General features: G+C 39.5%; 2 long non-coding RNA genes across 7 annotated transcripts in view; one reads left to right on the top strand and one right to left on the bottom strand.

The window, feature by feature from the left end:
• The window catches only part of LOC108620390 (uncharacterized), a 159235-nt gene that overhangs the window by 2009 nt on the left and 132311 nt on the right, over positions 1-24915 (bottom strand). The gene's annotated exons all lie outside the window — the stretch shown is intronic.
• On the top strand, positions 8062-9954 carry LOC149268254 (uncharacterized). Of its 2 annotated transcripts, XR_016271031.1 has the most exons (3): positions 8513-9057; positions 9133-9790; positions 9855-9954. It is a non-coding gene; the product is annotated as an uncharacterized LOC149268254 (long non-coding RNA). The 2 variants fall into 2 exon arrangements; XR_016271030.1 differs by having other exon boundaries at positions 8062-9790.

Genomic DNA, 24915 nt, shown 5'->3' with positions numbered 1-24915 from the left:
TGAGCCGAGCAAATACGAAGTTGTGTAGTCTCCTCAGCGCATTTTTTCGTCGGTGAAAAAATTTGTGCGAGATGTCTAGTCTACGTGTTCTCTGGTTAGTGATACTACCCTACTAATAAAAATGCCCATTTACTATGGCTGAAATTTTAATTTCGATGTATTTAAAAATATAAATGAAATACAAAACTCACTTAATAAAATATAAATATATTTTGAACTAATTAAAAAAATTAACATCAGTTGCACCGCTCGGGATTCGAACCGCGACTTCTCGATCGAATGTCACGCATCTACTCACTACGCCACCTCACTTTTGGAATACGTTTTGCAAAACTGGAATAGATTCACTGCTGCAGCGCCATCTACCAAAACTAAACCAAACTAACAGCTGATGTGATTCAAAGAATGTTCCAGAAGAAGTTTGAATGTATGTGTGCGCACGTATACGATGCTGTTGTAGCTGCTGCACGTGCGTTTGTTGATTGGCCAAATATTTGATGATTTTTAATTAATTTTTACTTAATGGAATTTAATGAAACTTTCAGCATATGATCTACATATTATATTGAATATTTGAGAAATTTAAAAAAATTAAAAATCATTCACAATTAGCTGTAGTGGCATCTGACTTGAACTAGAATGTTTTTATTCGATAAAAACATAACGGGATGATTTATCGAATTTTAAAAGCAAACTCGACATGCCGCATTTATTTGTTGAAGCCCCTGCGATATTAATTAGTCACTTGTGATCTATAGTTTATAGCGTAAAGTATAATTTCTTGAATATAAGCTTGTGAATCTACACGTCACTTATTTTATGATTTTATGCCGGTTCGCTTTAGCAAGGCACAACGGCTGAGTGCTGGTTCAACGACTCCGGCTGGGAGAGTGTTATGCCAAAATATTCTAGTTTCAGTGGAAAAATTCGGCCAGGATTTGGATCTGTCAACTCCGGCGGTTCGGCTATACAGACCTCTCCTACTATTCCACTCGCTCACAGCACAACTCGTTTCACTCATAACACTTCTCTTACGCACGGCTACGTGAACTTACTCAGATGTGCAGGCCTCGCTTAAGCTGCTGGGCTGCACCAATGTCCTTGTTGGTGCCGCTGACGATCCTGCATGCCTCTTTAGTCGTCGCAAGGATTCCCACTGGATGTCCTTGCTATTCCCACGATGTCCTGGGAGTCCTGATCTGCCACTCGCGTTGACTTTCACTTTACTGTTTCACTTCGGCACTCTTGTCACTCTAACTTTCACTCTTAATAATCAATTTTATTTTCTAACTACTCTAATAATAATAACTTTTCTTTTCGACTCCCCGTATGGAACTGCCGGTGGCCTTTTATAGCTCAGATACAGGCCCTGCTTTGGGTGTTAACGGAGCCTGTTCGGCTCTGGAGCGAGGCCTTTCTGCCGTTCGTGCCCATAAAAACGGTAAAGTGGTGTGATCTGGGTGACGCCACTTTCCCGCCAAATTGCGTGGCAGCCTCCCATTGGCTGAAGTACCGTTGGTGCCCTGCGAGTGAAAGTGTCCACTACTATCACCCGGGCCGAACGGTACCTCGGCTAACGGTCCTCGATGATCAACGTGTGTGCGACGCGACCCCATAGCTGAATCTGTAGGAGCGAAAGAGGCTGACTATAGTCGGACCTTGACCCCTTTCCAGTCGCGAGGGATGCTCCTACAGTACTCCCGTCGCTGTGTGAAGCAACATGTATATGCACGTATATGCATATAAACGCACAGCAACTACGTACGTTCATATACATTAATACGTGCATACCTATATTGCTTCTCACAAAGTTTAAATTTGATTCTTCTTAAATAGCCCTCAAATACATATACGCATTTACATACATATGTATATATGTAAATATATTCATATATTTAAGTCTGCACGCGTAGCATCAAGCATTCCAGCCTTTGGATGTGTGTATGTATGCACACATAAATGCGTGCATATTCTAAGAATCTCAGTTGCGATTTATTTGCCTTTGCATGGTTTTTGAATTTCAAGCCGCGACGCTAGCTTTTCTTTGCTATATGGCGTCATAACAATAATGTGATTCCGTTTTACTTACTGCTGCTCGAAACGACGCGGTAGTGCTGTAGGCAGAAGCGCCGGCGATCTTTATTTTAGTTATTTTGACATGAACATGCTATTCGGCTTGGGTGCGAGTTCAAATCCCGCGGAAAAATCTCTTTTGTACATTGCAAATTTTTGTTATTTGATTTGAAATATTTGAAATATGCCTTTTACAAATGTGAGGGTGAGGGGGTGAATATAGGGGTGGAGGGTAAATTTTAACAAAAACCGAAATTGTATAAATTGCATATAAGCATACATTAAAAATTTGGAGACTCTAGCAATAAAGGTGTAGAAGATATAATTTTATAACTGGTTTTCGATAAGGTTTTTTATCGATAAAAAAGATCGGGATGAGTTATCGATTTTTAATGATAAACTTGATATCCGCGCTGTAATTACGAACATTTAAAAAGTCTCTAGCTCTTATATCTTCGGAAATCGACGCGCTCAGACATACGGACAGACAGACAGATGGACAGGGCCAAATCAACTCAGCTCGTCGCCCTGATCAAGAATATATATACTTTGTGGGGTCTGCCACGCCTCCTTCTGCCTGTTACATACATTTCAACAAAACCATTATACCCTGATTTCCCATTGAAAATGGGTTCAGGGTATAAATTTTTCTTGCAACAAATGACACTTTATACCTTCTTGAGCTTCATCAGGCCTTCATCAAAATTGACACTTGGAGCGATGACATCATAAATGTAAACGACAGGATAATTTTTCTTAATTAGTTCGCTCATAACTTACAATATAAATCTTGTAAAAGCTGCTGGGGAATTTGAAATGCCAAGAGGTACATATAGACATTCATACTGCCCCTTTTGAGTAACAAATGAAGTGTATTTTTGTGAACCTGGTTCAACTGGAACATGGAAAAATTCATTAATCAGATCTGATGAAGAAAATACCGACGCCTGTTACAACTTATCTATCACCCATTCCATATTCGGCATCACCCATTCCATTTCCGGTAGTCACAGCATAGACGCTGCTTGCCATTTTTCTTGGAAACTGACACAATTGGGGAAGCATATTCTGAAACAGTAGGCTTAATAATTTTGTATCGGATGATAATAACCTTCTATTCGTGTTGCAACTCTAAATCTATTGTCAAAAAATCCTCATCCAAACTAAGCATACACTTTATTTTAAAATCCCTTAGCAGTACTGAGCAAGAACAACTTTCAACTCTTTTTTCAGCGTATGCTTGATCAACTTTAGATTTTAGTATGGTTCCAACCTCAGTCACTACTATATCGATACAATTTAGAATTGTTCGGCCAAGAATGGCTCCGAAAAAATATCCTCATCTGGTACTACGTGAAATTTACTTCTACTACGAACCATCCAACTGTCAAAATCTTACCATCACCTATACAATTTAAAGATTTACCAGGACCAGACAATTTTCTTATTCCTAACCTTCAATACACATGCTTTTGCATGAGACACAGGTCTCTTCCAGTATAGAATAAACCTTTCCAAATCACTACACCACAAACTATTATCTTCAGTTCTAAACCAGAAGGCGTGAATGTACTCGACATCTTTTTGATTGAAATACCCTCATTAACATAATTTGCTGATTTCATTGCCTCCTTTCCAATTTCACCTTTGCATTTCGCTGCACGGTACCCTGGCTTACCATATTTAAAACAACAAAACTCTTTCATAAGACAATTCCTCAAGCTATGCGTGTCAGCTCTGCATTTAAAACATTTTACAGCATTTTAATCACTGAACCCATTGAAAATGGGAAATCAGGGTATAATGGTTTTGTTAAACGTATGTAACAGGCCGAAGGAGGCGTGGCAGACTTCATAAAGTATATATATATATTCTTGATCCGGGCGACGAGCTGAGTTGATTTATCCCTGTCCGTCTGTCAGTGTATCCGTCCGACTGTCCGTATGTATGAACAAGGCGATCTCAGATGATAAAAGAGCTAGAGACTCGAAATATTTTTTCTTAGGTCCATGTATATTACACGCATATCGAGTTTGTCTCCCAAAATCGATAACTACTCCCGATATTTTGTTATCGATTAAAAACCTTACCGAAAACTTGTTATTTTATTATATCTCCTACACCTTTAGAGCCACAGTCTCCAAACTTTATAATAGTTTCCATAGTAAGTGTTGATTTTGCTTTTTGCTTTTTATCTGGATAATCTCTTCTGACTGAATTATTTCTTGCAATGAACGCATTCGGCGTTGAATTACGCCCGTATCTGCACTTTTAACTGTTTAATCGATTGAGCTTGGTAGAAAAGTGTCTTATTTATCCTAGAGTCTCCTTCAAAAAAGTACTCGATCATCTAGTATACCTAATCTAAATTTATATTCTTTGCTATACCCATCAATTCATAAAAATATTCCTGAAGTGTCTCAACTTTCTTTAGCTATCTCTTTTTCAACCTTCTGTGGGTTTCACTTATCAATGCTGTTTTCAGTTATTTATACCCCTCTGACTGCGGATAAACAATTGCTTTGCATACACAAACAAGTGCAGCTCTGACCACTAAACAGTAACAGTATATTCTTCAAGCTCTGAGACCCACTGTTCTACATCCATTGAACTCGAACCATCAAACTTATTCACATATTTTGCTCGAAATTACGCGCCAACGGAACTGTATTCACTACTTCATCGTCTGAGTCCTCTTCCTATACTCCCAACCCATAATATTTTAATAGTCTGTTCTGCAACTCAACCTTTCGCCCAGCCGTACACTTTAGTATGTAATTATCCTAACTATCCTCGTAATTGGTCAATAACAAGCCCTAAATTCTCGTTTCGTTCCATCTCATAATTATTAACTAGTTTACTTAAACTATAAATTTGGCACTTGATTGCTTTTCGGTTTCTAAATTATTCAGCAGCCCAATCAGCTGTGAATTTGCATATCGAGTAACAATTATTATGTTATGTTAATTGACGCTAGATTAACAGATTATGTTATGTTAATGAACACTGATAGCTTTGCATGCTTATAATTGCTGACTACCGCTATTTTCTTGACGATGCGGTAGGAAAGGGAGGACCATACACGAGTGTTGCCTTACAACCAACGAGGGAAACGGACACGGGCGCCCTCCCATGGAGCTGAGCGGCGCCAATTAGAAACAGAAGAGGGAGGTGGATATCTGTTAAGGGTAAAATATCGTCGGGACAGTGAGGATTGGAGGTCGCCTCAATCGACAACGAGGCCATGCGCAGCTTCATGAGTGAAGACGACAGGCGGATGGCGGACGAGTCGTCGTTAGACGTGACGAGAATGTTGAATGTGGTCCTGAGTCTCGTGGGGAAGGCAGTTCGGATGACGGTGCTCATCATGCCAACCATGTTGGATCAGGTCATATTGGGGTTGGATTTCCTGTGCGCTGTGGGCGCGACGCTACGTTGTAGCGACACAGAGCTAACGATGAGGATGAAACGTCGAAAGAGAGCAGCCAGTCTGGGAAAGAGGAGCCGCTCTCTCAAGGTGCGAACCGAGGAGGCAAGAAGAGGTTGAATCCTTAGGCACCATGCTGGATCCCGGCATCGGGAGAGTGTCTCACATCACGGAACATAGGATCAGGATGCGAGACGACAAGCCTCTCAAGCAGAGGTACTATCCTAAGAACACGGCCATGCAGAAGGTAAATAATGAGCAGGTCGACGAAGTAACAGCACATGGTTAATTTAGAGGAGGAGGCAATTAAGGGCTAACCTTACGGTCAAAGGGAGAATTGCAGTTTCTTCCAGGAAAAGTTGGCCTACCTGGGTCACGATATAAGTGGAGAGGGGATCTGCAAAGATCCCGCGAAGGTCGAGCTGAAACGAAACCTCCCGGCTCCGAAGAACCTGAAAAGTTACGGCAATGTCTGGGGATGGCGTTCTGTTACAGGCGGTTTGTGCTAAGCTTCGTATCGTTGGTCGATGGGCCGATGACAAAGTTGCTTAAAAGGGGTCAGAAATGAGCCTGGGCCGAGGAATAAGAGGACGCACTGTGGATACTAAGGAAGAGCCTGACGACGGCAACAGTCTTGGCATGCCCCGACTTCTTAAAGAAATTCGTGTTGCAAACCGACTCCAGCGGTTGCAGCTTGGGCGCGGCGTTGACGCAGGAAGTCGAGGTACAAGAACGGCCACGGAGAAAGAGTGCCTTACAATCGTTTGGGCGATCAGAAAGATGCGTTGCTATCTGGAGGGGTTCAACGTGGTCACGGATCATCTGGCACTGAAATGGTTTAGCTCCATAGAGAGCTCCAGAATCGCTCGATGGACATTAGAACTGCGACAATATCAATTGGCCAGCCGCTATAGTCGAAGGAACCTGAACGTGGTGGCCGACGTGTTGTTTCGGAAACCCCTAGGGAGCTGTCAAAAAGGTTTGTTCTCCTTGTAAATGGATAGCGAGGATACGTGATTGCACAGCTAGGGAACCAGAGAAGTTCAGGGACTACGTGCTAGAAAATGGGCAATTGTACCGGAGCTTAGGACATTGGACGGGCGACGAGGATTGCATAGCCTGGAAGCTCTACGTCCCCTATGGTCAAAGGAGCAGGGTGTTGCATTGGTGCCACGATGCCCCTACAGCAGGATACTAACAAATTTATATGTTGAAACCCCTGCGATATTAATTACTCACATATGACATGGTTTAGAAACGTAAAGTATATTTTCTTGAATACGTTTTATAAATTTTACACTTCATTTAGAGTATAACTTATAAGATAAACACTAGCTTCGTTTCACTCACAACACTTCTCTTACGCACGGCTACGTAAGCTTACTCAGATATTCAGACCTCGCTTAAGCTCCTGGTCTGCACCAATGTCCTTGTTGGTGCCGCTGACGATCCTGATTGCCTCTTTAGTCGTCGCAAGGATTCCCACTGGATGTCCTTGCTGTTCCCACGATGTCCTGGGAGTCCTTGACCCCTTTATTTTTACAGTAGCGAGGGTCGCTCCTACAGTACTCGCGTCGCTGTGTGGAGCAACGTGTATATGCACGCATATGCATATAAACGCACAGCAACTACGTACGTTCATAAACATTAATACGTTCATACCAATATTGCTCCTCACAACACATACACGCACACAAGCTTCCACGCCTAAACACACATGGGCTGCAGTGTGCGCTTACTATGAGAACTTAATTGTTTAATAACTTTTCTTGTAGACATACGATCTTCATTAAACTAAGATTATGATTATTACATGGATATGCATGCATTTGCCAAAGCAGATGTTTTTAGTATGTATAATACGCCTTTTACATATATGTGGGTGAAGGGGTGGATATAAGGGTGGGGGATAAATTTTAACAAAAACCGAAACTGTATAAAATGTATATAAATCTACATTGAATTTGGAGACTCTAGCTTTAAAGTTGTACGAGATAAATTTTAAAACTGATTTTCAATAAGGTTTTTTAAAAATTAAAAAATAACGGGACAAGTTATCGATTTTGAAAGCAAAACTCGATATCCGCGTGGTATACACGGACATTTTACAAAACAAATAAGAACGTTGCAGTCGGGCGATACCGATTGCAGAATACTCATTTACAGCCCAAACACTGTCAACTAGAGTATATAAAGCAATTTTCAAGTCTAGTGAGCTAGCAGCAGATCAGCGCGATTTTCCTATACATTTGCACACACTCATCGTCTATTGTATGCGCACAGACACATTCTTAGAATTTCAATTGATTTCTGGATTTTCTAGCCGTTACTGTAGTTTTTTCAGATGACGCTCTGTTATTTAGTTATTCTATTTTAGCAACTGGCTGATCAAGCAAAGCAGTAGCGCGTGTGTTAAAGGCGACGCAAGTTATGCTAGAGTAGGGGAAGTTCGAAACCTCTTCGATGTTATTATACCCTAAACCCATTTTCAATGGGAAATCAGGGTATAATGGTTTTGTTAAATGTATATAACAGACAGAAGGATAAAGTATATATATTCTTGATCAGGTCGACGAGCTGAGTGGATTTAGCTCTGTCCGTCCGTCTGTCCGTATGTTTGAGCGCGTCGATCTCAGAAGATTTAAGAGCTAGTGACTTGAAATTTTTTTCCTAGGTCCGTGTATACCACGCGCATATCGAGTTTAGCTTTAAACATCGATACCTTGCCTCGTTATTTTGTTATCGATTAAAATTTTTATCGAAAATCAGTTTTAAGATTTATCTCCTACATCTTTGAAGCTAGAGTCTACAAATTGCATTTATACATTTTATACAATTTCGGTTTTTATTGAAATTTAACCTCCACCCCTAATTAACCCCCTCACCATTACATTTTTTAAGGGCGTCTTTTAAATATTAGAGACTTTTGCTTTGGCAAAAACATGAATATTCATGTTATAATCAAAATCTAAAAGTTTCATGAAGATCGTATGTCCACAAGAAAAGTTATTGAACAATTAACTTCTCATAGTAAGCGCACACTGCAGCCCATGCGTGTTAAGACGTAGGTGCTTGTGTTCGTGTATGTGTGTGTGTGTGTATGCGTGTGTGTATGCGCGTGTATGTATGCGTGTGTGTGTGTGTTAGAGCGTTAAATAAAAACAATTCCACATTTGCCGAATTCAAGATTGAAACTGAAATCTTTATTGCTTAAAATCCTTGCTCTTATATACCTAACAGAGACTCCTTAAACTACTTCCAGTCACTGCACTATGGGCAAAAATACCGATAGTGCGGCATAAACCTAATTTTTTTTTTATCTCGAATCCGCAATTTTTTTTTTTATCTCATTAAGGATATTCCAATAGACATAAAAACAATTTTTATAAAATTTTGGGGACTTCCCCTAATGTTTTAAGCTTCGTCAAAGTCAGCTGATTCAGGGTTGCATGGTGAATGGCAAAAAGTGCGCCAAATTATTCTCAGCTGTCGACGTAAAAAAAACTATTGCAATTAAAATTTACAAACCAATTTAACTATGGAAAATCTTCTTAAAGGTATGCTTAACAGAATGTATTAAAAGATTTTGTGCTACTTGTGATTTATTGTGTAATCGTCCAATGTGTTGCTAGTTGTATTTTCAGCCGTAACCTTAAAAATATTTGTGTGTTTCGTGGAAGATAACTTATAATGTTAGAGTTTGTTGTTCAATATTTAAGTAGCAAGGTATTCAGTAAACATTCCTTAATCAAATGCTATAAAGGGTTTTTGCTCCTTTTTGCTCCATTTGGCGAAATATCGTATGTTGCAGATACATACGAGATTAGCAATTCAATGTTGCTAGAAGTTTGGAGCAGCAACAATAGGCAAGAAAGCGCTGTCAGAAACTACATTTTGGAAAATTTAAACAGCGAATATATATCTGAAGTGCAACCTGACATTATTAAAGAGAAAGTCCATAATTTGACGTCGTATATGAAATATAATTTGAAAAAATGTAATCGAAATATGAATCGATTTAAACAAAAACATTCTCTTTGGCTAGCTTCTAGTGCTAAGTTTAAAATACACCGTCATGACAACAATAATAATATGGGAGGTCGGAAGAGCTTAAACTATAATGAAGCGGGATCCCGAAGAACCCGATGTTTATGCTTCACAATCATTAGATAACAAAGATGATCAATCTGAGAATGAAGAAGAGGAAGAAGAACAGAATGTAATCTCTTCTGAACTGGACGGCATCGAATTGGAAGAAGAAAATGAAGACTATTAGAAACTAATTAACAGGTATTATGTGACAATTAGAAAATGAATCCTACGAATAATATCATATCCTATGTTTTGCTTTCAGATTTGCGAATCGCGAATATATATGTAGTAAATTATTTATTTACTTATTTTTGAATTTATTTATAGTGTTTATTAACTTAAAATATATAATATTTATGAAATTGCTTGCAATCGTTTCGATATTCATCGGTAAATTAATCACATGTATGGGGACAAGGGGAGGGCGTGGCTCAAACTTAAAAAAAAAAAAAACGAAATTTTGTATTAATATTAGCAACGTATGTGCAAAATTTCAAGGCTCTATCTTTAAAGTTGCAGTTTATGCCTCACTATCGGTATTTTTGCCCATAGTGCACTGGATGCATTTTTCCATACAAACAAGTACACAGATGTTTATTCAAGTGTCCCTTTTTTAGATCGCTGGGCCCAGGCTCACGTTATATTTACATATATTAGTCGCTGCAACTAAGCGATAGCATATTTATTACTTTGTGCCGGATAGCGCGCAAGCTATCGAGTATGGTCTCTATTTTTATGTATATGACATGTTCATGTTTAAGCAGTGTGTGTGCGTGTTTGTGTGTGTGTGCGTGTGTCTTGTGTGAGTAGAAAGACGCGAAAAATTATTAAAATAATTATTGCTTGAAGGTTCAGGGGATCTCGTAGTCGAGCGGTCTCGACTAGAGCTTTCTTACTTGTTATACCCTGAACCCAGACCAGAGGCGTGGCAGACCCCACAAAGTATATATATTCTTGATCAGGGTGACGAGCTGAGTTGATTTGGCCCTGTCCGTCTGTCTGTCCGTCTATCCGTATGTATGAACGCGTCGATTTCAGAAGATATAAGAGCTAGAGACTTCAATTTTTGTTTTTAAATGCCCGTAATTACAGCGCGCATATCAAGTTTATCATTAAAATTCGATAACTCATCCCGATCTTTTTTTATCGATAAAAAGCCTTATCGAAAACCAGTTATAAAATTATATCTTCTACACCTTTATTGCTAGAGTCTCCAAATTTTTAATGTATGCTTACATGCAATTTATACAATTTCGGTTTTTGTTAAAATTTACCCCCCACCTCTAAATTCACCCCCTCACCCTCACTTTGGTAAAAAGCGTATTTCAAATGCTAGAGACTTGTGCTTTGGCAATTACATGCATATTCATGTTAAATTCATAATCTGAAAGTTTCATGAAGATCGTACGTCCATAAAAAAAGTTATTAAACAATTAAGTTCTCATAGTAAGCGCACACTGCAGCCCATGTGTGTTTATGCGTGGGTGCTTGTGTGTGTATGTGTGTGTATATGTGTGTGGTTATGTGTATGTGTGTGTGTATGCGTTTGTGTATGTATGCGTGTGTGTGTGTATGTGTGTCTGTATGCGTGAGTGTGTATGTATGCCTGTGTGTGCGTACGTGCCTGTGTGTGTGTGTGTGCTTGTTTCTTGTGTAAGCTGAATTTTTAAAATACGTATTTCAAGTACTAGAGACTTGTGCTTTGAAATATATATATATATATAATATATATATATAATATATATATAATATATATATATATATATATATATATATATATATATCTATATATATATATATATATATATATATATCTATATATATATATATATATATATATATATATATATTTCAAAGCACAAGTCTCTAGTACTTGAAATACGTATTTTAAAAATTGGGGGCAAAGGGGACGTGGTATCCAAAATCTGTAAACTATAAAATTTTTGTATTCATTAACTGTATATACACTGTTAATCTGAAATCTCCATGTCTAAAAGTTTTCAAATTAAGCTGGAAAACAAAATCATCTGCATATGGTATACACGAGTCTACATGCAAAATTTTAGCTCTCTAGCTCTTAAAGCTTCTGAGATCTAGGCGGTGATATGGACAGACGGACAGATGGACGTCTTAATTCGTCACGCTGATCAATAATATATATACTTTATGGGGTCTGCGATGATTCTTTCTGCCTGTTACATACTTTTCACAAAACCATTATACCCTGATTTCCCATTTTCAATGGGTTCAGGGTATAAAAGATATAGTCTGTAAGGTGGCCTATTTGCCCACCTTACATTATACCCATTTATAGTAGAGAGGAGTTTGAAGTTATAATTATAGTTAGAATATTTTGAAGTGAAGTAGTATTTTTGGTTATAGTAGAGAGGAGTTTGAATTTGTAATTATATTTTTCGTTTGTAGTAAGTAAGCGGAAATAGTTGAATTATATTTTGAAGTAAAGCAGTTGAAGTCGGTTGTTTATATTTTTAGTTATAGTTCATAGTTATTTTGGTAGAGAGTAAGTTAGGCCATAAGTAGAATAAGTATTAGCTTGTAAAATAGCGCTAAGTAGCTAATAAGTAGTCGTAAGTGTTGTAGCAGTCAGTTTTAGGACATAAGCAGTAATTCAAATTAGTGGGCGGGTGCGCGATCAGCAATGCAACCGTGCGGCTCGAAAGCTCGCAGTGCTGAACTGCATTGCTGGTCGCGTGGTGAAATTTGCACAGCGGCGAGAAAAGGATTGAAAGCTGCGTGCATGAGTTTGAGCTCTCGGAGTGAGCAGACGTCTGCAAAAATTCTAATCGGTGAATAGGTATCGGGATTGAGGTTAAGCTTGGGAACCTCATAATAAAGTAAGCACATGTAAAAATGGTCGTGTATTCATTTGTAGTTAGTTCATGTAACATATTGACTCTTGATACTAACTGCAATTAACAATAACAATACTAACTGGTAGTTTGAACGTTACGACCCGTTCGCCAGAAGGGTAAATCTCTGGCAGTGAAAATCGCGTGGTCCGTGAGTGAACGCCGGCGGCAACGCTGGGCGCTCCTCGACCCGCGGTCTACCAAGCGTAGTGGCCCCACGAACTCCCCACAGAGCGCCTTCGCAGCCCCGACCCCAGCAATCTCGAGTGCGCTTGATCGCGCCACTCGATTGCTGGCGCCTTCCCGCGTGCAAACGCGTGGGCGTGGTCGACGAGCTCAGGCCGCGTGGTCACCTAACCTTAAATGGTACCCTCCCCTCTCCCATTTCTTCAACACTGCATGTCCCGTAGTAACTTATAAATGTCTTGTAAGTTATGGCCTTGGGCAGACTGAGAATCTGACCCCGGCTGGAACATTAATGTAACCTTACGAGTCGTAATGGATCAATTTATAAGATGAAGCGGAAATGATATTACCTCATGCTTAATAATTGGTAAATAAATTGATGTATGTGGAAAGCTTGTTATAAAATTACACGAGGCCGTGTTATGGTCAGGATGGCCGTGGCGAAGCGCAAGTAGTATTATTATGTTGGCGCGCAATGTAATTGTGCTTCTACCTATTTGTCTCATTCCCATTATGCGAGCCTTTGCGCATATGCGTGTGTGAGACGAGCCTGTGTGAGCGATGCTTGATGTTCGATTCAACAAAGAATGTGAGTTCTATGACAGGTGCTTATTTTGGGCTCACATAATCGTAGCTTGCATAGTGTAGCCGTTAAGGGTATTTGGTGGGTAGTATGCTATTCTCAAAATTCCTCGACTGTTGTAATTTCACAAGCCGTTTGGTGTGCTGCAATTGGTCGAATATGATTTGTAGCAAGGAAATGTCCCGTTGTAGCTGGCGACAGCGTCTATATGTTGTCACCGAGATTGGTACGGTGGCAAGTACAAGAAATGGTTAAGACAAGGAAATCAGTAAGGCTTAAAACTTGTCCGCCGCCGAAACTCGCTGCACAATGGAAATGAATAAGGAGAATGCTGGTGCTTCGACAAATGCTGGTGCTTCAGAATATGTATATATCGAGCAATGAACATACATACACTTCGCGTCATCAGGTTAGCGCCCCCCCTTACACTCATTTTCTTTTACATTTTTCTCTTTGTCTATTGCACGCAACTTCTTGTTTTTTTTTTTTTATTTCATTATCATTATATTAGATGTCTCTCATACAAAAAAAAAAAGCGCGAGTGAAAACCCGTTATGTTTTATTTTCTATTCTTTTCTATTTTTGCAAAAAATGTGTGCACCTATTTTGCGTCATCAGATTAGCGCCCCCAAATGCAATTGTAATTATCTTGCTTATTTTGGCAATTACACTCACCAAATTTTTTGTGAAGCTCAAAGTATTCAATATATTTATAGTATGGGTAAAGAAACAGTTTTATCTTTGGTTGAAAATCAAAGATTGAGACATACTTTGAATCTAGACTATGCAACCATAAAATTGCTGAAAAAACAGGAAAAAACTGAAAACTAAGTGACAATTTTCTTACAAATAGGGAAAACTTTGGAAAAAACTATATAAGCGGCAATAATCAAGTGATTTCAGAAGGAAATAGAAGAGCATTAATTCGAAAAGCCTCGAATTCCCACGAATCGACCACCAAGATTAGGGTTAAAATCAGTGTTAAGACGAGCTTATCAACGGTCCAAAGAGCAATTAAGAAAGTTAATTACTTAAAAAAACAGAATGTAAACAAGTAAAAAAGCTCTAGTCGAGATTGCTCGACTACGAGATCCCCTGAACCCTTGGAGCAATAGATATTTCAATAATTTTTCGCGTCTTTCAGCTTACATAAGAAACACGACACGAACTGCGAGCTGCGACACACATACACTCACACATGCATACACACACAAACGCACACACCGGCACACATACACACACACGCATACATACACACATACACACACACACACGCATACACACACAAACGCATACACACACACACACATACAAATACACATACACAAACACATACACACACAAGCACCCACGCATAAACACGCATGGGCTGCAGTGTGCGCTTACTATGAGAACTTAATTGTTTAATAACTTTAACCATCTTCATGAAACTTTCAGATTATGATTATAACATGAATATGCATGTAATTGCCAAAGCACAAGTCTCTAGTATTTGAAATACGCTTTTTACAAAAGTGAGGGTGAGGGGGTGAATTTAGAGGTGGGGGGTAAATTTTAACAAAAACCGAAATTGTATAAATTGCATGTAAGCATACATTAAAAATTTGGAGACTCTAGCAATAAAGGTGTAGAAGATATAATTTTATAACTGGTTTTCGATAAGGTTTTTTATCGATAAAAAAAGATCGGGATGAGTTATCGATTTTGAATGATAAACTTGATATGCGCGCTGTAATTACGGACATTTTAAACAAAATTTAAAGTCTCTAGCTCTTATATCTTCTGACAGACGGACAGACAGACGGACAGGGCCAAATCAACTCAGCTCGTCACCCTGATCAAGAATATATATACTTTGTGGGGTCTGCCACGCCTCCTTCTCCCTGTTACATACATTTCAACAAAACCATTATACCCTGATTTCCCATTGAAAATGGGTTCAGGGTATAAAAAAAAGACACCAGTCGATATGCTGAGAAACGAAATACGCATTAATTTTGGCCGGGCGAACATGACGTGGTTTATCCAATGGCAGCTATGTTGGCTTTTCTGATGAGAAAAATTGAATTTGGAAGCAACTGATGGCTATATTTATTATATCCATGACTTACTCATAGAAGAACATTATTTGGAACGGTTTCCAAGCCGCTGGGGCGGGGGGGTGGTGTGGCATTGGTGTAGGTATATCTTACTACAGCACTTGCAAGCTTCAATTTTTGACATCGCGTATGAGCGCATAGGACTATAACATTGTGTTTAAAACTGCTGTTCCGCATTTCTATAACCTGTCTGAAAACCGGCATTAGATTTTCCAGCATGATCATGCTCCAATTCAGACCGCCCGATCCGTGCAGTCCTGGATTCAGGGCCAACAAACTGATCTCATTGAGTGGTCACCATACTCACTCGACCTCAATATCATTGGAAACGTCTGGGGATGGTTGATCAGGAAAGTATATGAGTCCGGAAAGCATTATAGTACAAAGACTGAGTTAATCGAAGGTACTGAACACGCTTGGTCAACCATGTCCTTGAATAATATTGAACAACTTTATAATTCCATTCCTAATCGAATTTTTGAAGTAATTTCAAACAAAAAACGGCACTGCGCACTTCTAATATTACTTAAAAATAATAATAGCTTAAAATACAGGTGTTATTTTTTAGCGCAGTGTATGTGTATGTGATGACGCGTAGTGTATGTGGCTTAACTACTGAGCGTGTGCTTGCATATCGCTGCTATGCAATAGGTTTGCTCTATTATGAAATTATTTGGAAATTCCAAGAATTACGAATATCGGTGGCGCCGATAAGCGAGGCGTCGCGCTGTCGCTGAGTGTAGTCCAACTTGCGTTAGCAAAGCAACAGAAGCAGGTTCTGATGCGAGAATAAGAAGGGCAGTTGAGCTCAGACAGTGATACGCGCAAGTTGGAATTCGCTACGTTCTTAGTGTGTGCCATCATGACAGATCGGTCGAAAGAAATAAATGTGTCTCCAACATATGCAGTATGTATGTTGAGTGACATAGAGGCTAAAACGGGCTGAGTGAAAGAGTGCGCTCGCACATGTAAATATGACCACTAATCAGAGAACACATAGACCGGACACGTAGTGTAAGCGTTTTGCACACATTTTCGGGAGTTATATCCGAGACAACTTCGTATTTGCTCGGCTCTTCACTTTTAGGTTCGGGCTATGAAAATATACGAAAGCACAATCACATCGCTTCATACGCTCGACGAGATGGTCAAATGTTGCTCTCTCTCTTTCTCTGCTCTCTAAAATATGTAACGAAAATTGAAATTTCTTCGCATTAGACTCCCGTTTCTTCCCTTCTGTGTGAAGAGTATATCTAACTCATCAAATTTTTTGCCATGCTTATGCAAAATGTTTGCGTTTTCGTTATTATTTGTGGGAAGGGTATGAAAGCGTTGGTGCGCATAATGAAAATTCTTTCGTGTCGAGCATGCACACAAACACTCTCCCTTGTGAAGCTCTGGCTGCCTGTAGCAATTTTAAAGCCCAGCATTCGCATTTGGTTGATCTTGTGAAGTGCTTACATACATATGTATATACATTTTATTGTGTGTACGCATGGGATACGATGCTCACAATTATGAAATATTACTTGTAGAAGCATTTGTATGCCTGTACAAGTGCGTGTGTGTATGTTTGTTGAACATTGGCGTGTGCCTACCTCAACTTAGCATGGTGTGAACGATTTTGGATTTCGAATTGCAGATTCGCGGTTATAGTTAAGTACCTAATTTCATTCAATGATCATGGGTTTGCCTATCAGAATGAACCCAGTGAGCACTTGTGTCGTAACAGCTAACAATAAATATATAAATTAAACAGATGTATTTGTAAAAGGCGTATTTCAAATACTAGACTTGTGCTTTGGCAAATTCATGCATATCCATGTTGTTGAGCTATCGGGATTTTTCGAATAGCTTTAAAGTATTAAACGACTGAATTTATTTAACGATTAGTTTGTTAGTGATTATTCGAGTTTACAGAGTTTATGTGATAGACACGAGCAAGCGACTAGGCTGTCGTGCTGTTCGCTACTATGTATGTATGTAATAGTCAATCTAACACGGCATCTGTTATAAACAAGAGTTAATTGCATACTAATTTCAATATACGCGAGCCGGCTGATTAGGCTGAGCCGCTGCATGGGTGAAAGAGTCAACGCAAAAGGGAGAGCGTGATCTCCTTTACAAATTCTCTTAAATGCTAACATATTCGATAAACTGCCGCTCTTAATTACAATGAAGCGATGATTGCTGAGCCCAACATCCTTCCCCCGTTGAAGACTTAGACTTCAACAGAATGCTTAAAGGGCAGCAAGCACAGCTTATTTGTAGCTCTTCTAATCTCGCCAGCTACAGCTTTTAGTAGGGCCACCCGTGCAACGCTATCACTTCCAGGGATAAGTTCGATTATTCTGGCTAGTGGCCACTTAAGTGGATCCTTCACAAGAACTATGTTGCCAACAGCCAAGATAGGTTTGGAGGTTCTCCATTTCGCTCGCTGCTGTAACAAGTTTAGATATTCATCACGCCAACGAGTCCAGAGCACCTGCTGGAGATAGCTTACGCGCCAAGCATCCAAACGATTAAAATTGAGCCCTGTCAAGTTGGGCTCACTGAAGGATGAAGGAGGGCAACCGTTGAGGAAATGCGCAGGGGTCAATGCGTCTATGTTTGATGGGTACTCTGAAATCGAAACTAAAGAGCGTGAATCAACGACAGCAGCGATGTTGCAAACCAGTGTGCGAAGCTCATCGTAAGTTAGGACGGAGGGCCCAACACATCGGTAGAAATGATGCTTTGGTGTCTTCACTGCAGCCTCCCACAAGCCACCAAAGTGAGGCGATCGTGAAGGGATGAAATGCCATTCGATTGAGTCTGCCAAACAGATGTCCTTCACAGCCTTCTGGTGGGTGTCTGACAGAAATAGACGCTTCAACTTCTGAAGCTGGTTGCGCGCACCAAGAAAGTTAGTGGCGTTGTCAGACCAACAATGAAAATCGCCTGCGATAATGCCTAAGCGAGCCACTTCATCCATTAGACGCGCAAACAACTCTACCCCACATAGTTGCAGCTTGGGAACCGTGAGCAATTTTAGAAGCGAAACTCGAGACTTGGAACAAAGTAACCTGCTGATGATATGCTGTCCTCTGGACACAATATAAATGCAGGCTCCGTGTGCCTCGATGCTGGCATCACAGAATCCATGGACCTCAACCTTCGATCCTGGTATTAATGATAGCCTGGGAAATGCACTACTAAAACCACTGCCCAAGTTACTGCAAATGTCTAGCCATGCAGTGTGACATGCAGACGGAAGACTCTCGTCCCAAGTTTATGCCTCCAGAGTTGTTGCAAGAAAATTTTAGCCTTCGTTATTACTGGGCCGACCAGACCGAGGGGATCGTAAAACCGAGCAATAAACGAGAGCGCATGGAGGGCTTAGAGGCTGAATTCAGGGCTAGATATGAGAAAAGAAGTTGATCAGATGCTGGATCCCACGCAAGGCCAAGTGTCTTTGTAATGTCGCTGTCATTGAAGCTAATGAGCGATTCCTTGTCACAGTCTGTTACGCCGTCCAGTACCATGGGATGGCTTGAACACCACTTTCTCAATTTAAACTTCCCACATGCCAAGATTCCAGCTGTCTCTTGCATAACAAGTCTTGCTTCTTCGACTGAATTTCCTCCAATAATTAAATCGTAAACAAGCGATTTCTAGCGAAGCAGTACGTCGGAAACGACTGGGAATGCGTTCCTTTCATCTACGGCAAGCTGATGCATGGCGCGCACAGACAAGAATGACGCTGGTTTTGTTCCATATGTGACCGTATCAAGCCTGAAAACTTCCAACTCATCATCTGGCGAATTCCTTCATAAAATGCGTTGCAGATAGCTGTCCGGCTCAGGTACCTTCACGTAACGATACATTTTGCAAATATCGCCAGTGAGTGCAACTGGATAAGATCGGAAGCGCTGTATGTCGAACAATTTCGGCTGAATGACGAGACCTGACATTAGAATGTCATTCAACGAATGGCCAATTCTCGTAGGTGCTGATCCATCAAAGACGACGCGAAGCTTGGTGGTCTGCATAGATGAAATGAATTTAGAGGAACACGTGACTTGTGACCAAGTTCAAGATACTCATTCAGAAATGCTAAGTATTGAGACCTTATATACGGCAAACGACTCAAATTGAAAAACCGATGACGCGCTTGCTCATAAGCATGTAAATGATAAAGAATTGCTTCTTGTGTTGGGTGATTTTAATATTCCGAAAACTTCTTGGTCATCAATTTGTAATGCAAATTACTTTATTCCGACAATTGATCACTATCTTTTTGATGAATTGTTTAACCTGTCTATGTTTCAGATGAACTCTATTTTAAACCATCTAAATCTCACTCTAGATCTTGCGTTTGTTAATCATGATTCGCTCATTAATGTCGCGAGATCAACTCCTTTCTCCTTACCTGAGGATATATATCACCCCACTTTAGAGGTTTTATTAACTGTTGCTAATCCTCCCACTAATACTCCAATGCCTTATAAACTTAGTCGCTGTTATCGTAAATGCAATTTTGTTTTGCTTAACGAATTAATTAATTCAGCAGACTGGTCTATTTTATATGAGTCGGTTGATCTTAATTTGGCAGCATCGTTTTTTTATTCTACCTCAAACTCTATTCTGCATGTTTGTGTCCCTCTCTGCCGTAATTCGCCAGTTTCAATTCTAGCTGTTATAAGAATTATCTCATACGTTGCAAACGTCAGTTTACTCGATATCTCAAAAAATTTTACTCTTTTGTAAACTCGAAGCGTAAATCTTCTGGTTTGCCGTCCTCATTTGTCCTTGGTGATGAAAAAACTTGCAATGACCAGGATTCCTCTGATCTATTTGCTGATTTTTTTCAATCCACTTATTCTTTTGCTGATCTCTGAATATGGGTCTATAAATACTCCTAAAGTTTCTGCAGCCTCTCTGGCTGCAGCCATTAGGACATTGAAATCATCTTTCTCTCCCGGTGCCGATAATATTCCTAGTTGTGCGATTAAAGAGTGCAGTGTATCTCTTCAGTCACAATTACTAAAATTGTTTAACTTGTCCTTGGATACTTCTGTGCTCCCTTCAATTTGGAAAGAATCTTTCATTATTCCCTTATTTAAACAAGTAAGAAAGCTCTAGTCGAGACTGCTCGACTACGAGATCCCCTGAACCCTTGGAGTGTTAGCTATTTCAATCATTTTTCGCGTCTTTCAGCTTTCACAAGAAAAACACACACACACACACACACACACACACACGCACGTACGCACACACAGGCATACATACACACACACGCATACAGACACATACCCACACAAGCACCCACGCATAAACACGCATGGGCTGCAGTGTGCGCTTACTATGAGAACTTAATTGTTTAATAACTTTTTTTGTGGACATACGATCTTTCATAATTACAGCGCGGATATCAAGTTTATCATTAAAAATCGAAAACTCATCCCGATATTTTTTTTATCGATAAAAAACCTTATCGAAAACTAGTTATAAAATTATATCTTCTACACCTTTATTGCTAGAGTCTCCAAATTTTTAATGTATGCTTATATGCAATTTATACAATTTCGGTTTTTGTTAAAATTTACCCCCCACCTCTAAATTCACCCCCTCACCCTCACTTTTGTAAAAAGCGTATTTCAAATACTAGAGACTTGTGCTTTGGCAATTACATGCATATCCATGTTATAATCATAATCTGAAAGTTTCATGAAGATCGTATGTCCACAAAAAAGTTATTAAGCAATTAAGTTCTCATAGTAAGCGCTCACTGCCGCCCATGCGTGTTTATGCTTGTGTGTGTATATGTATGTAATTGTTTGTGTGTGTGTGTGTGTGTGTGTGTGTGTGTATGTGTGTGTATGTATGTGTGTGTATGTATGCCTGTGTGTGCGTGCGTGTGTGTGTGTGTGTGGGTGTTTCTTGTGTAAGCTGAAAGACGCGAAAAATTATTGAAATAGCTATTACTCCCAGGGTTCAGGGGATCTCGTAGTCGAGTAGTCTCGACTAGAGCTTTCTTGCTTGTTATAAATGACCTTCCTAGTTGTATCTCGTATTCTACTATATTTATGTATGCTGGTGATGTAAAACATGGATGGACATTATCACCTTCAAGATGACCTAAATGCATTTCAACTTTGGTGTGTGGCAAACCAGCTGGACTTAAACTGCTCAAAGTGTATGACAATGACCTTCCGTCGTACCGTTCCTCTAATTGTTGATTATAAAATTAGCAATATTTCCTTACGACGCATCTTTTCAGTCAAAGATCTTGGTGTGTTCTATACTGCTTCCATCCATGGCTGTGGAGTCGCCTACGCCGCATACAGATGTAACCGATTTTGTTCTCTTAAGTTGTAGGTTGTTTGCGAATCTTGGGCATTTGTAGATTGCGTGCTCAAGATCATTACAAAAACTGCAACTGTGCGCACTGTGGCCGGTTGCGAGAGATGCTGATCTTCTGGTAGCAACCTTACTGCATAAATTCATCGGCTTACTTGACGAATAGTTTGTTAGAGCAAATTTTATAGATTCCAAAGTAGGGCAACGAAGCTCAAGAAACGAGGAAACTTCTTCCTATCTGGGTATCTGAAGAGCCATCTCTGAGTTTTCCAACTTCTCTTCCCATTTAGCTTGTGAGGCCTCATCAAGCTTCTGTAGCAGTATCTGATTATGATCATGGCACTGGCTATCTGCTCTGTTGTGCCCAGACTACTGCGCGTACGCATATGGACATTGAAGCTGTCGGATAGCTCACGCAGCTTGGTTATGGATTCATTTTCTACCCTTTTTAGACCTAAGATCTTTACGATTTGGGTCTGGAAGATTAAACGTCGGTTATCATATCTCTGCTTCAATAACTTTATAGCAATTGTATAATTATCATTAGAAATTTCCAAAGAGCAAACCATATCCAACGCTGCGCCATCGAGGCAGGACCGGAGGTGCTGATTTCTGACCGACTTTCAATAATTATAGAAAACATTGAGTAGAAATCAACCCAATTAGCATATCCACCGCTGATCGTGAGTAGTTTTAATGGCGGCAACGCAGGTGCGGACTGCATTTTGGGAGCGGAAGCGTGAGGAGGGTCACTTGAACGACTAAACGTGGAACTATGATGCACTTTAGCAGTACGACTTTGAACTTCGGACATTATTGTCGACTGCATGACTATTATCAAATCATCAAAGTCAGTGCGCAAATCACTGGACATCTCAGTAAAAGCGAGCTCCTCTAGACTTTCATGGACCTTGCTAAAGGGGTGGCTTAGCTTGTCGATATGCTCCAGAAGAACATTTAAACTGTTGTCACTGTGTAGGTTTTTAACGCGCTTGTAGGTTTTTACGCGTTCAAACACCGACTGTACCTTGAGCTTGTAAAACCGCACGCGATCTTCGGGAGCAACTGCACTAACATCTAAATTCGCCATGACGAGTAAAGTAAAGTAACACGAAAGATTTCAAAGTTGTTGGTGCGAGTGCGATTACAAAAGTAAAGTAAATATGCTCTAGCACAGACACGAAACTTGGAATAAGTCTTATTTGTTGAGCACAGCACTTGCAACTTTAATAAACTGTCACAGAGTTATATTATGGTACTCAAATAATACACGCCTATGAATTGTTGCACACCGGTACGATTATTATGGACACGCTCGTCGAAGTGTCTAACGGCACGCAAATAATTGCATGTATTTGATGCTGTCAATATATACATATATGCAAATATGTAGAATGAAAACGAAAGAGAATCACCAAATGTTGAGCTATCGAGATTTTTCGAATAGATTTAAAATATTAAACGATTAGTTTATTAGTGATTAATTAGAGTTTACCGAGTTTATTTGAGACGCGAGCAAGCGACTAGGCTATCGTGCTGTCCGCTACTATGTATGTATGTAATAGTCAATCTAACACTGCATCTGTTCTAAACAAGAGTTAATTGCATACTAATTTCAATGTATGCGAGCCGGCTGATTAAGCTGAGCCGCTGCGTGGGAAAAAGAGACAACGCAAAAGAAAGCGCGATCTCCTTTACAAATTCTCTTAAATGCTAACATATTCGATAAACTGCCGCTCTTAATTACAATGAAGCGATGATTGCTGAGCCCAAAACATGTTATAATCATAATCTGAAAGTTTCATGAAAAAAGTTCATCCACAAAAAAAGTTATTGAACAATTCAGTTCCCATAGTAAGCCAACACTGCAGCCAATGCGTGTTTATGCGTGCGTGCGTATGGCTGTGTGTGTGCATGTGCGAAAATTTAATGAAATATCAGTTGCTCGAAGGGTTCAGGGGATCTCGTAGTCGGGCAGTCTCGACTACAGCTTTCTTACTTGTTTAAGTTTTGCTATGAATGGTTTCATGTCGAAAATTTTCTTGAATATTTCAAAATGAAGTTTTATTAACTGATAAAAATTGTCAGAAGGGGCTTTTAACTTAAGGTATTGGTTTATGTAGTGTACATTTGTGTTGAGTATTAAATACTGAGAAGAACACTGCATTTCCTCCGATGACTTTAAAAAATTTGAACAAATTTCGCAATCAGTTATTTGTAATAATTTTTAGAGAAGATACCCAGCAAAATATCGTAATGCATTTTTATTAAATATATTCTGAATATTTGCAATGGTTACATTTAATGACAATTCAACCTCAACATCTGATAACATGAGATCTTCATCTAGAATACAATTTCCAGAAATAGAAGTAGATGTTAACATTTTCATTGAGCGTATTTTAGATATAATAGAATTAAGTTCAAAAACTGTTGGGTTAGTATTGGTTGCTCCTCGACTTCTAATTAAATAAAATAAATTTTCTAAAGGGTCTTGGTTTAGTTTGGATGTGACAACAAAGAAAATATCACTGCTGTCGTTCCAAATATTTTCCGCTATAGTAATTACAGATGAGATTATAATAATCAGCCCATCAACACAATATACTTTTTGTGGATACTTCAGGTCATGAAAATAATCTGAAGATATTCATGGATATTATTGTTTTTCCTAAGGGCGCATCAAATATTACAAAACTTTTTAAACAGTCAAAAAGGTTATTAATTATGGCAATGAAGATTGCTGTTGCAAGAGAAATATCTTTCCAATCAGCAAACCCGCCTGAATCTACAACTGTGCGTATCGCAGCAGCTACACTGTGGCTAAAAATTTTTGTGGAAAATTTGACTTTCATTTTCTCAAAACAATTTGGGCTGATATGTTTGGGAGTCAATTTCGGGCATAGGCGCGGTAAATTTTTAGTTTCAATTTCATATAATTTTCTAATTATATTCCATGAAACTGTGCCCTGAGGGGTCGAAATATTATGTCTTAAAAGAATATTTCTTAGAGATTAAACAAGATGTGGTGCATCGAATATCGCAAATATTTCTTTCCCATTAATAGAACAAGTAAGAAGGCTCTAGTCGAGACTGCTCGACTAGGAGATACCCTGAGCCTTCTAAGCTGATATTCTACTCATTCTGCATTTCTTTTATCCACACATGCATCCACACGCACGTATAATCACGGGCTCTGCTGACTGTGCAGTTAGCAGAGATTGCGCTTGGGCTGCGCTGCAG

This window comes from Drosophila arizonae, chromosome X (assembly GCF_054131065.1).
Source record: "Drosophila arizonae isolate 15081-1271.41 chromosome X, UAZ_ARI_1.0, whole genome shotgun sequence".
Lineage (NCBI taxonomy): Eukaryota > Metazoa > Arthropoda > Insecta > Diptera > Drosophilidae > Drosophila > Drosophila arizonae.
Note: the sequence above shows the minus strand (reverse complement) of the source record. Positions and strands in the feature narration are given on the sequence as shown.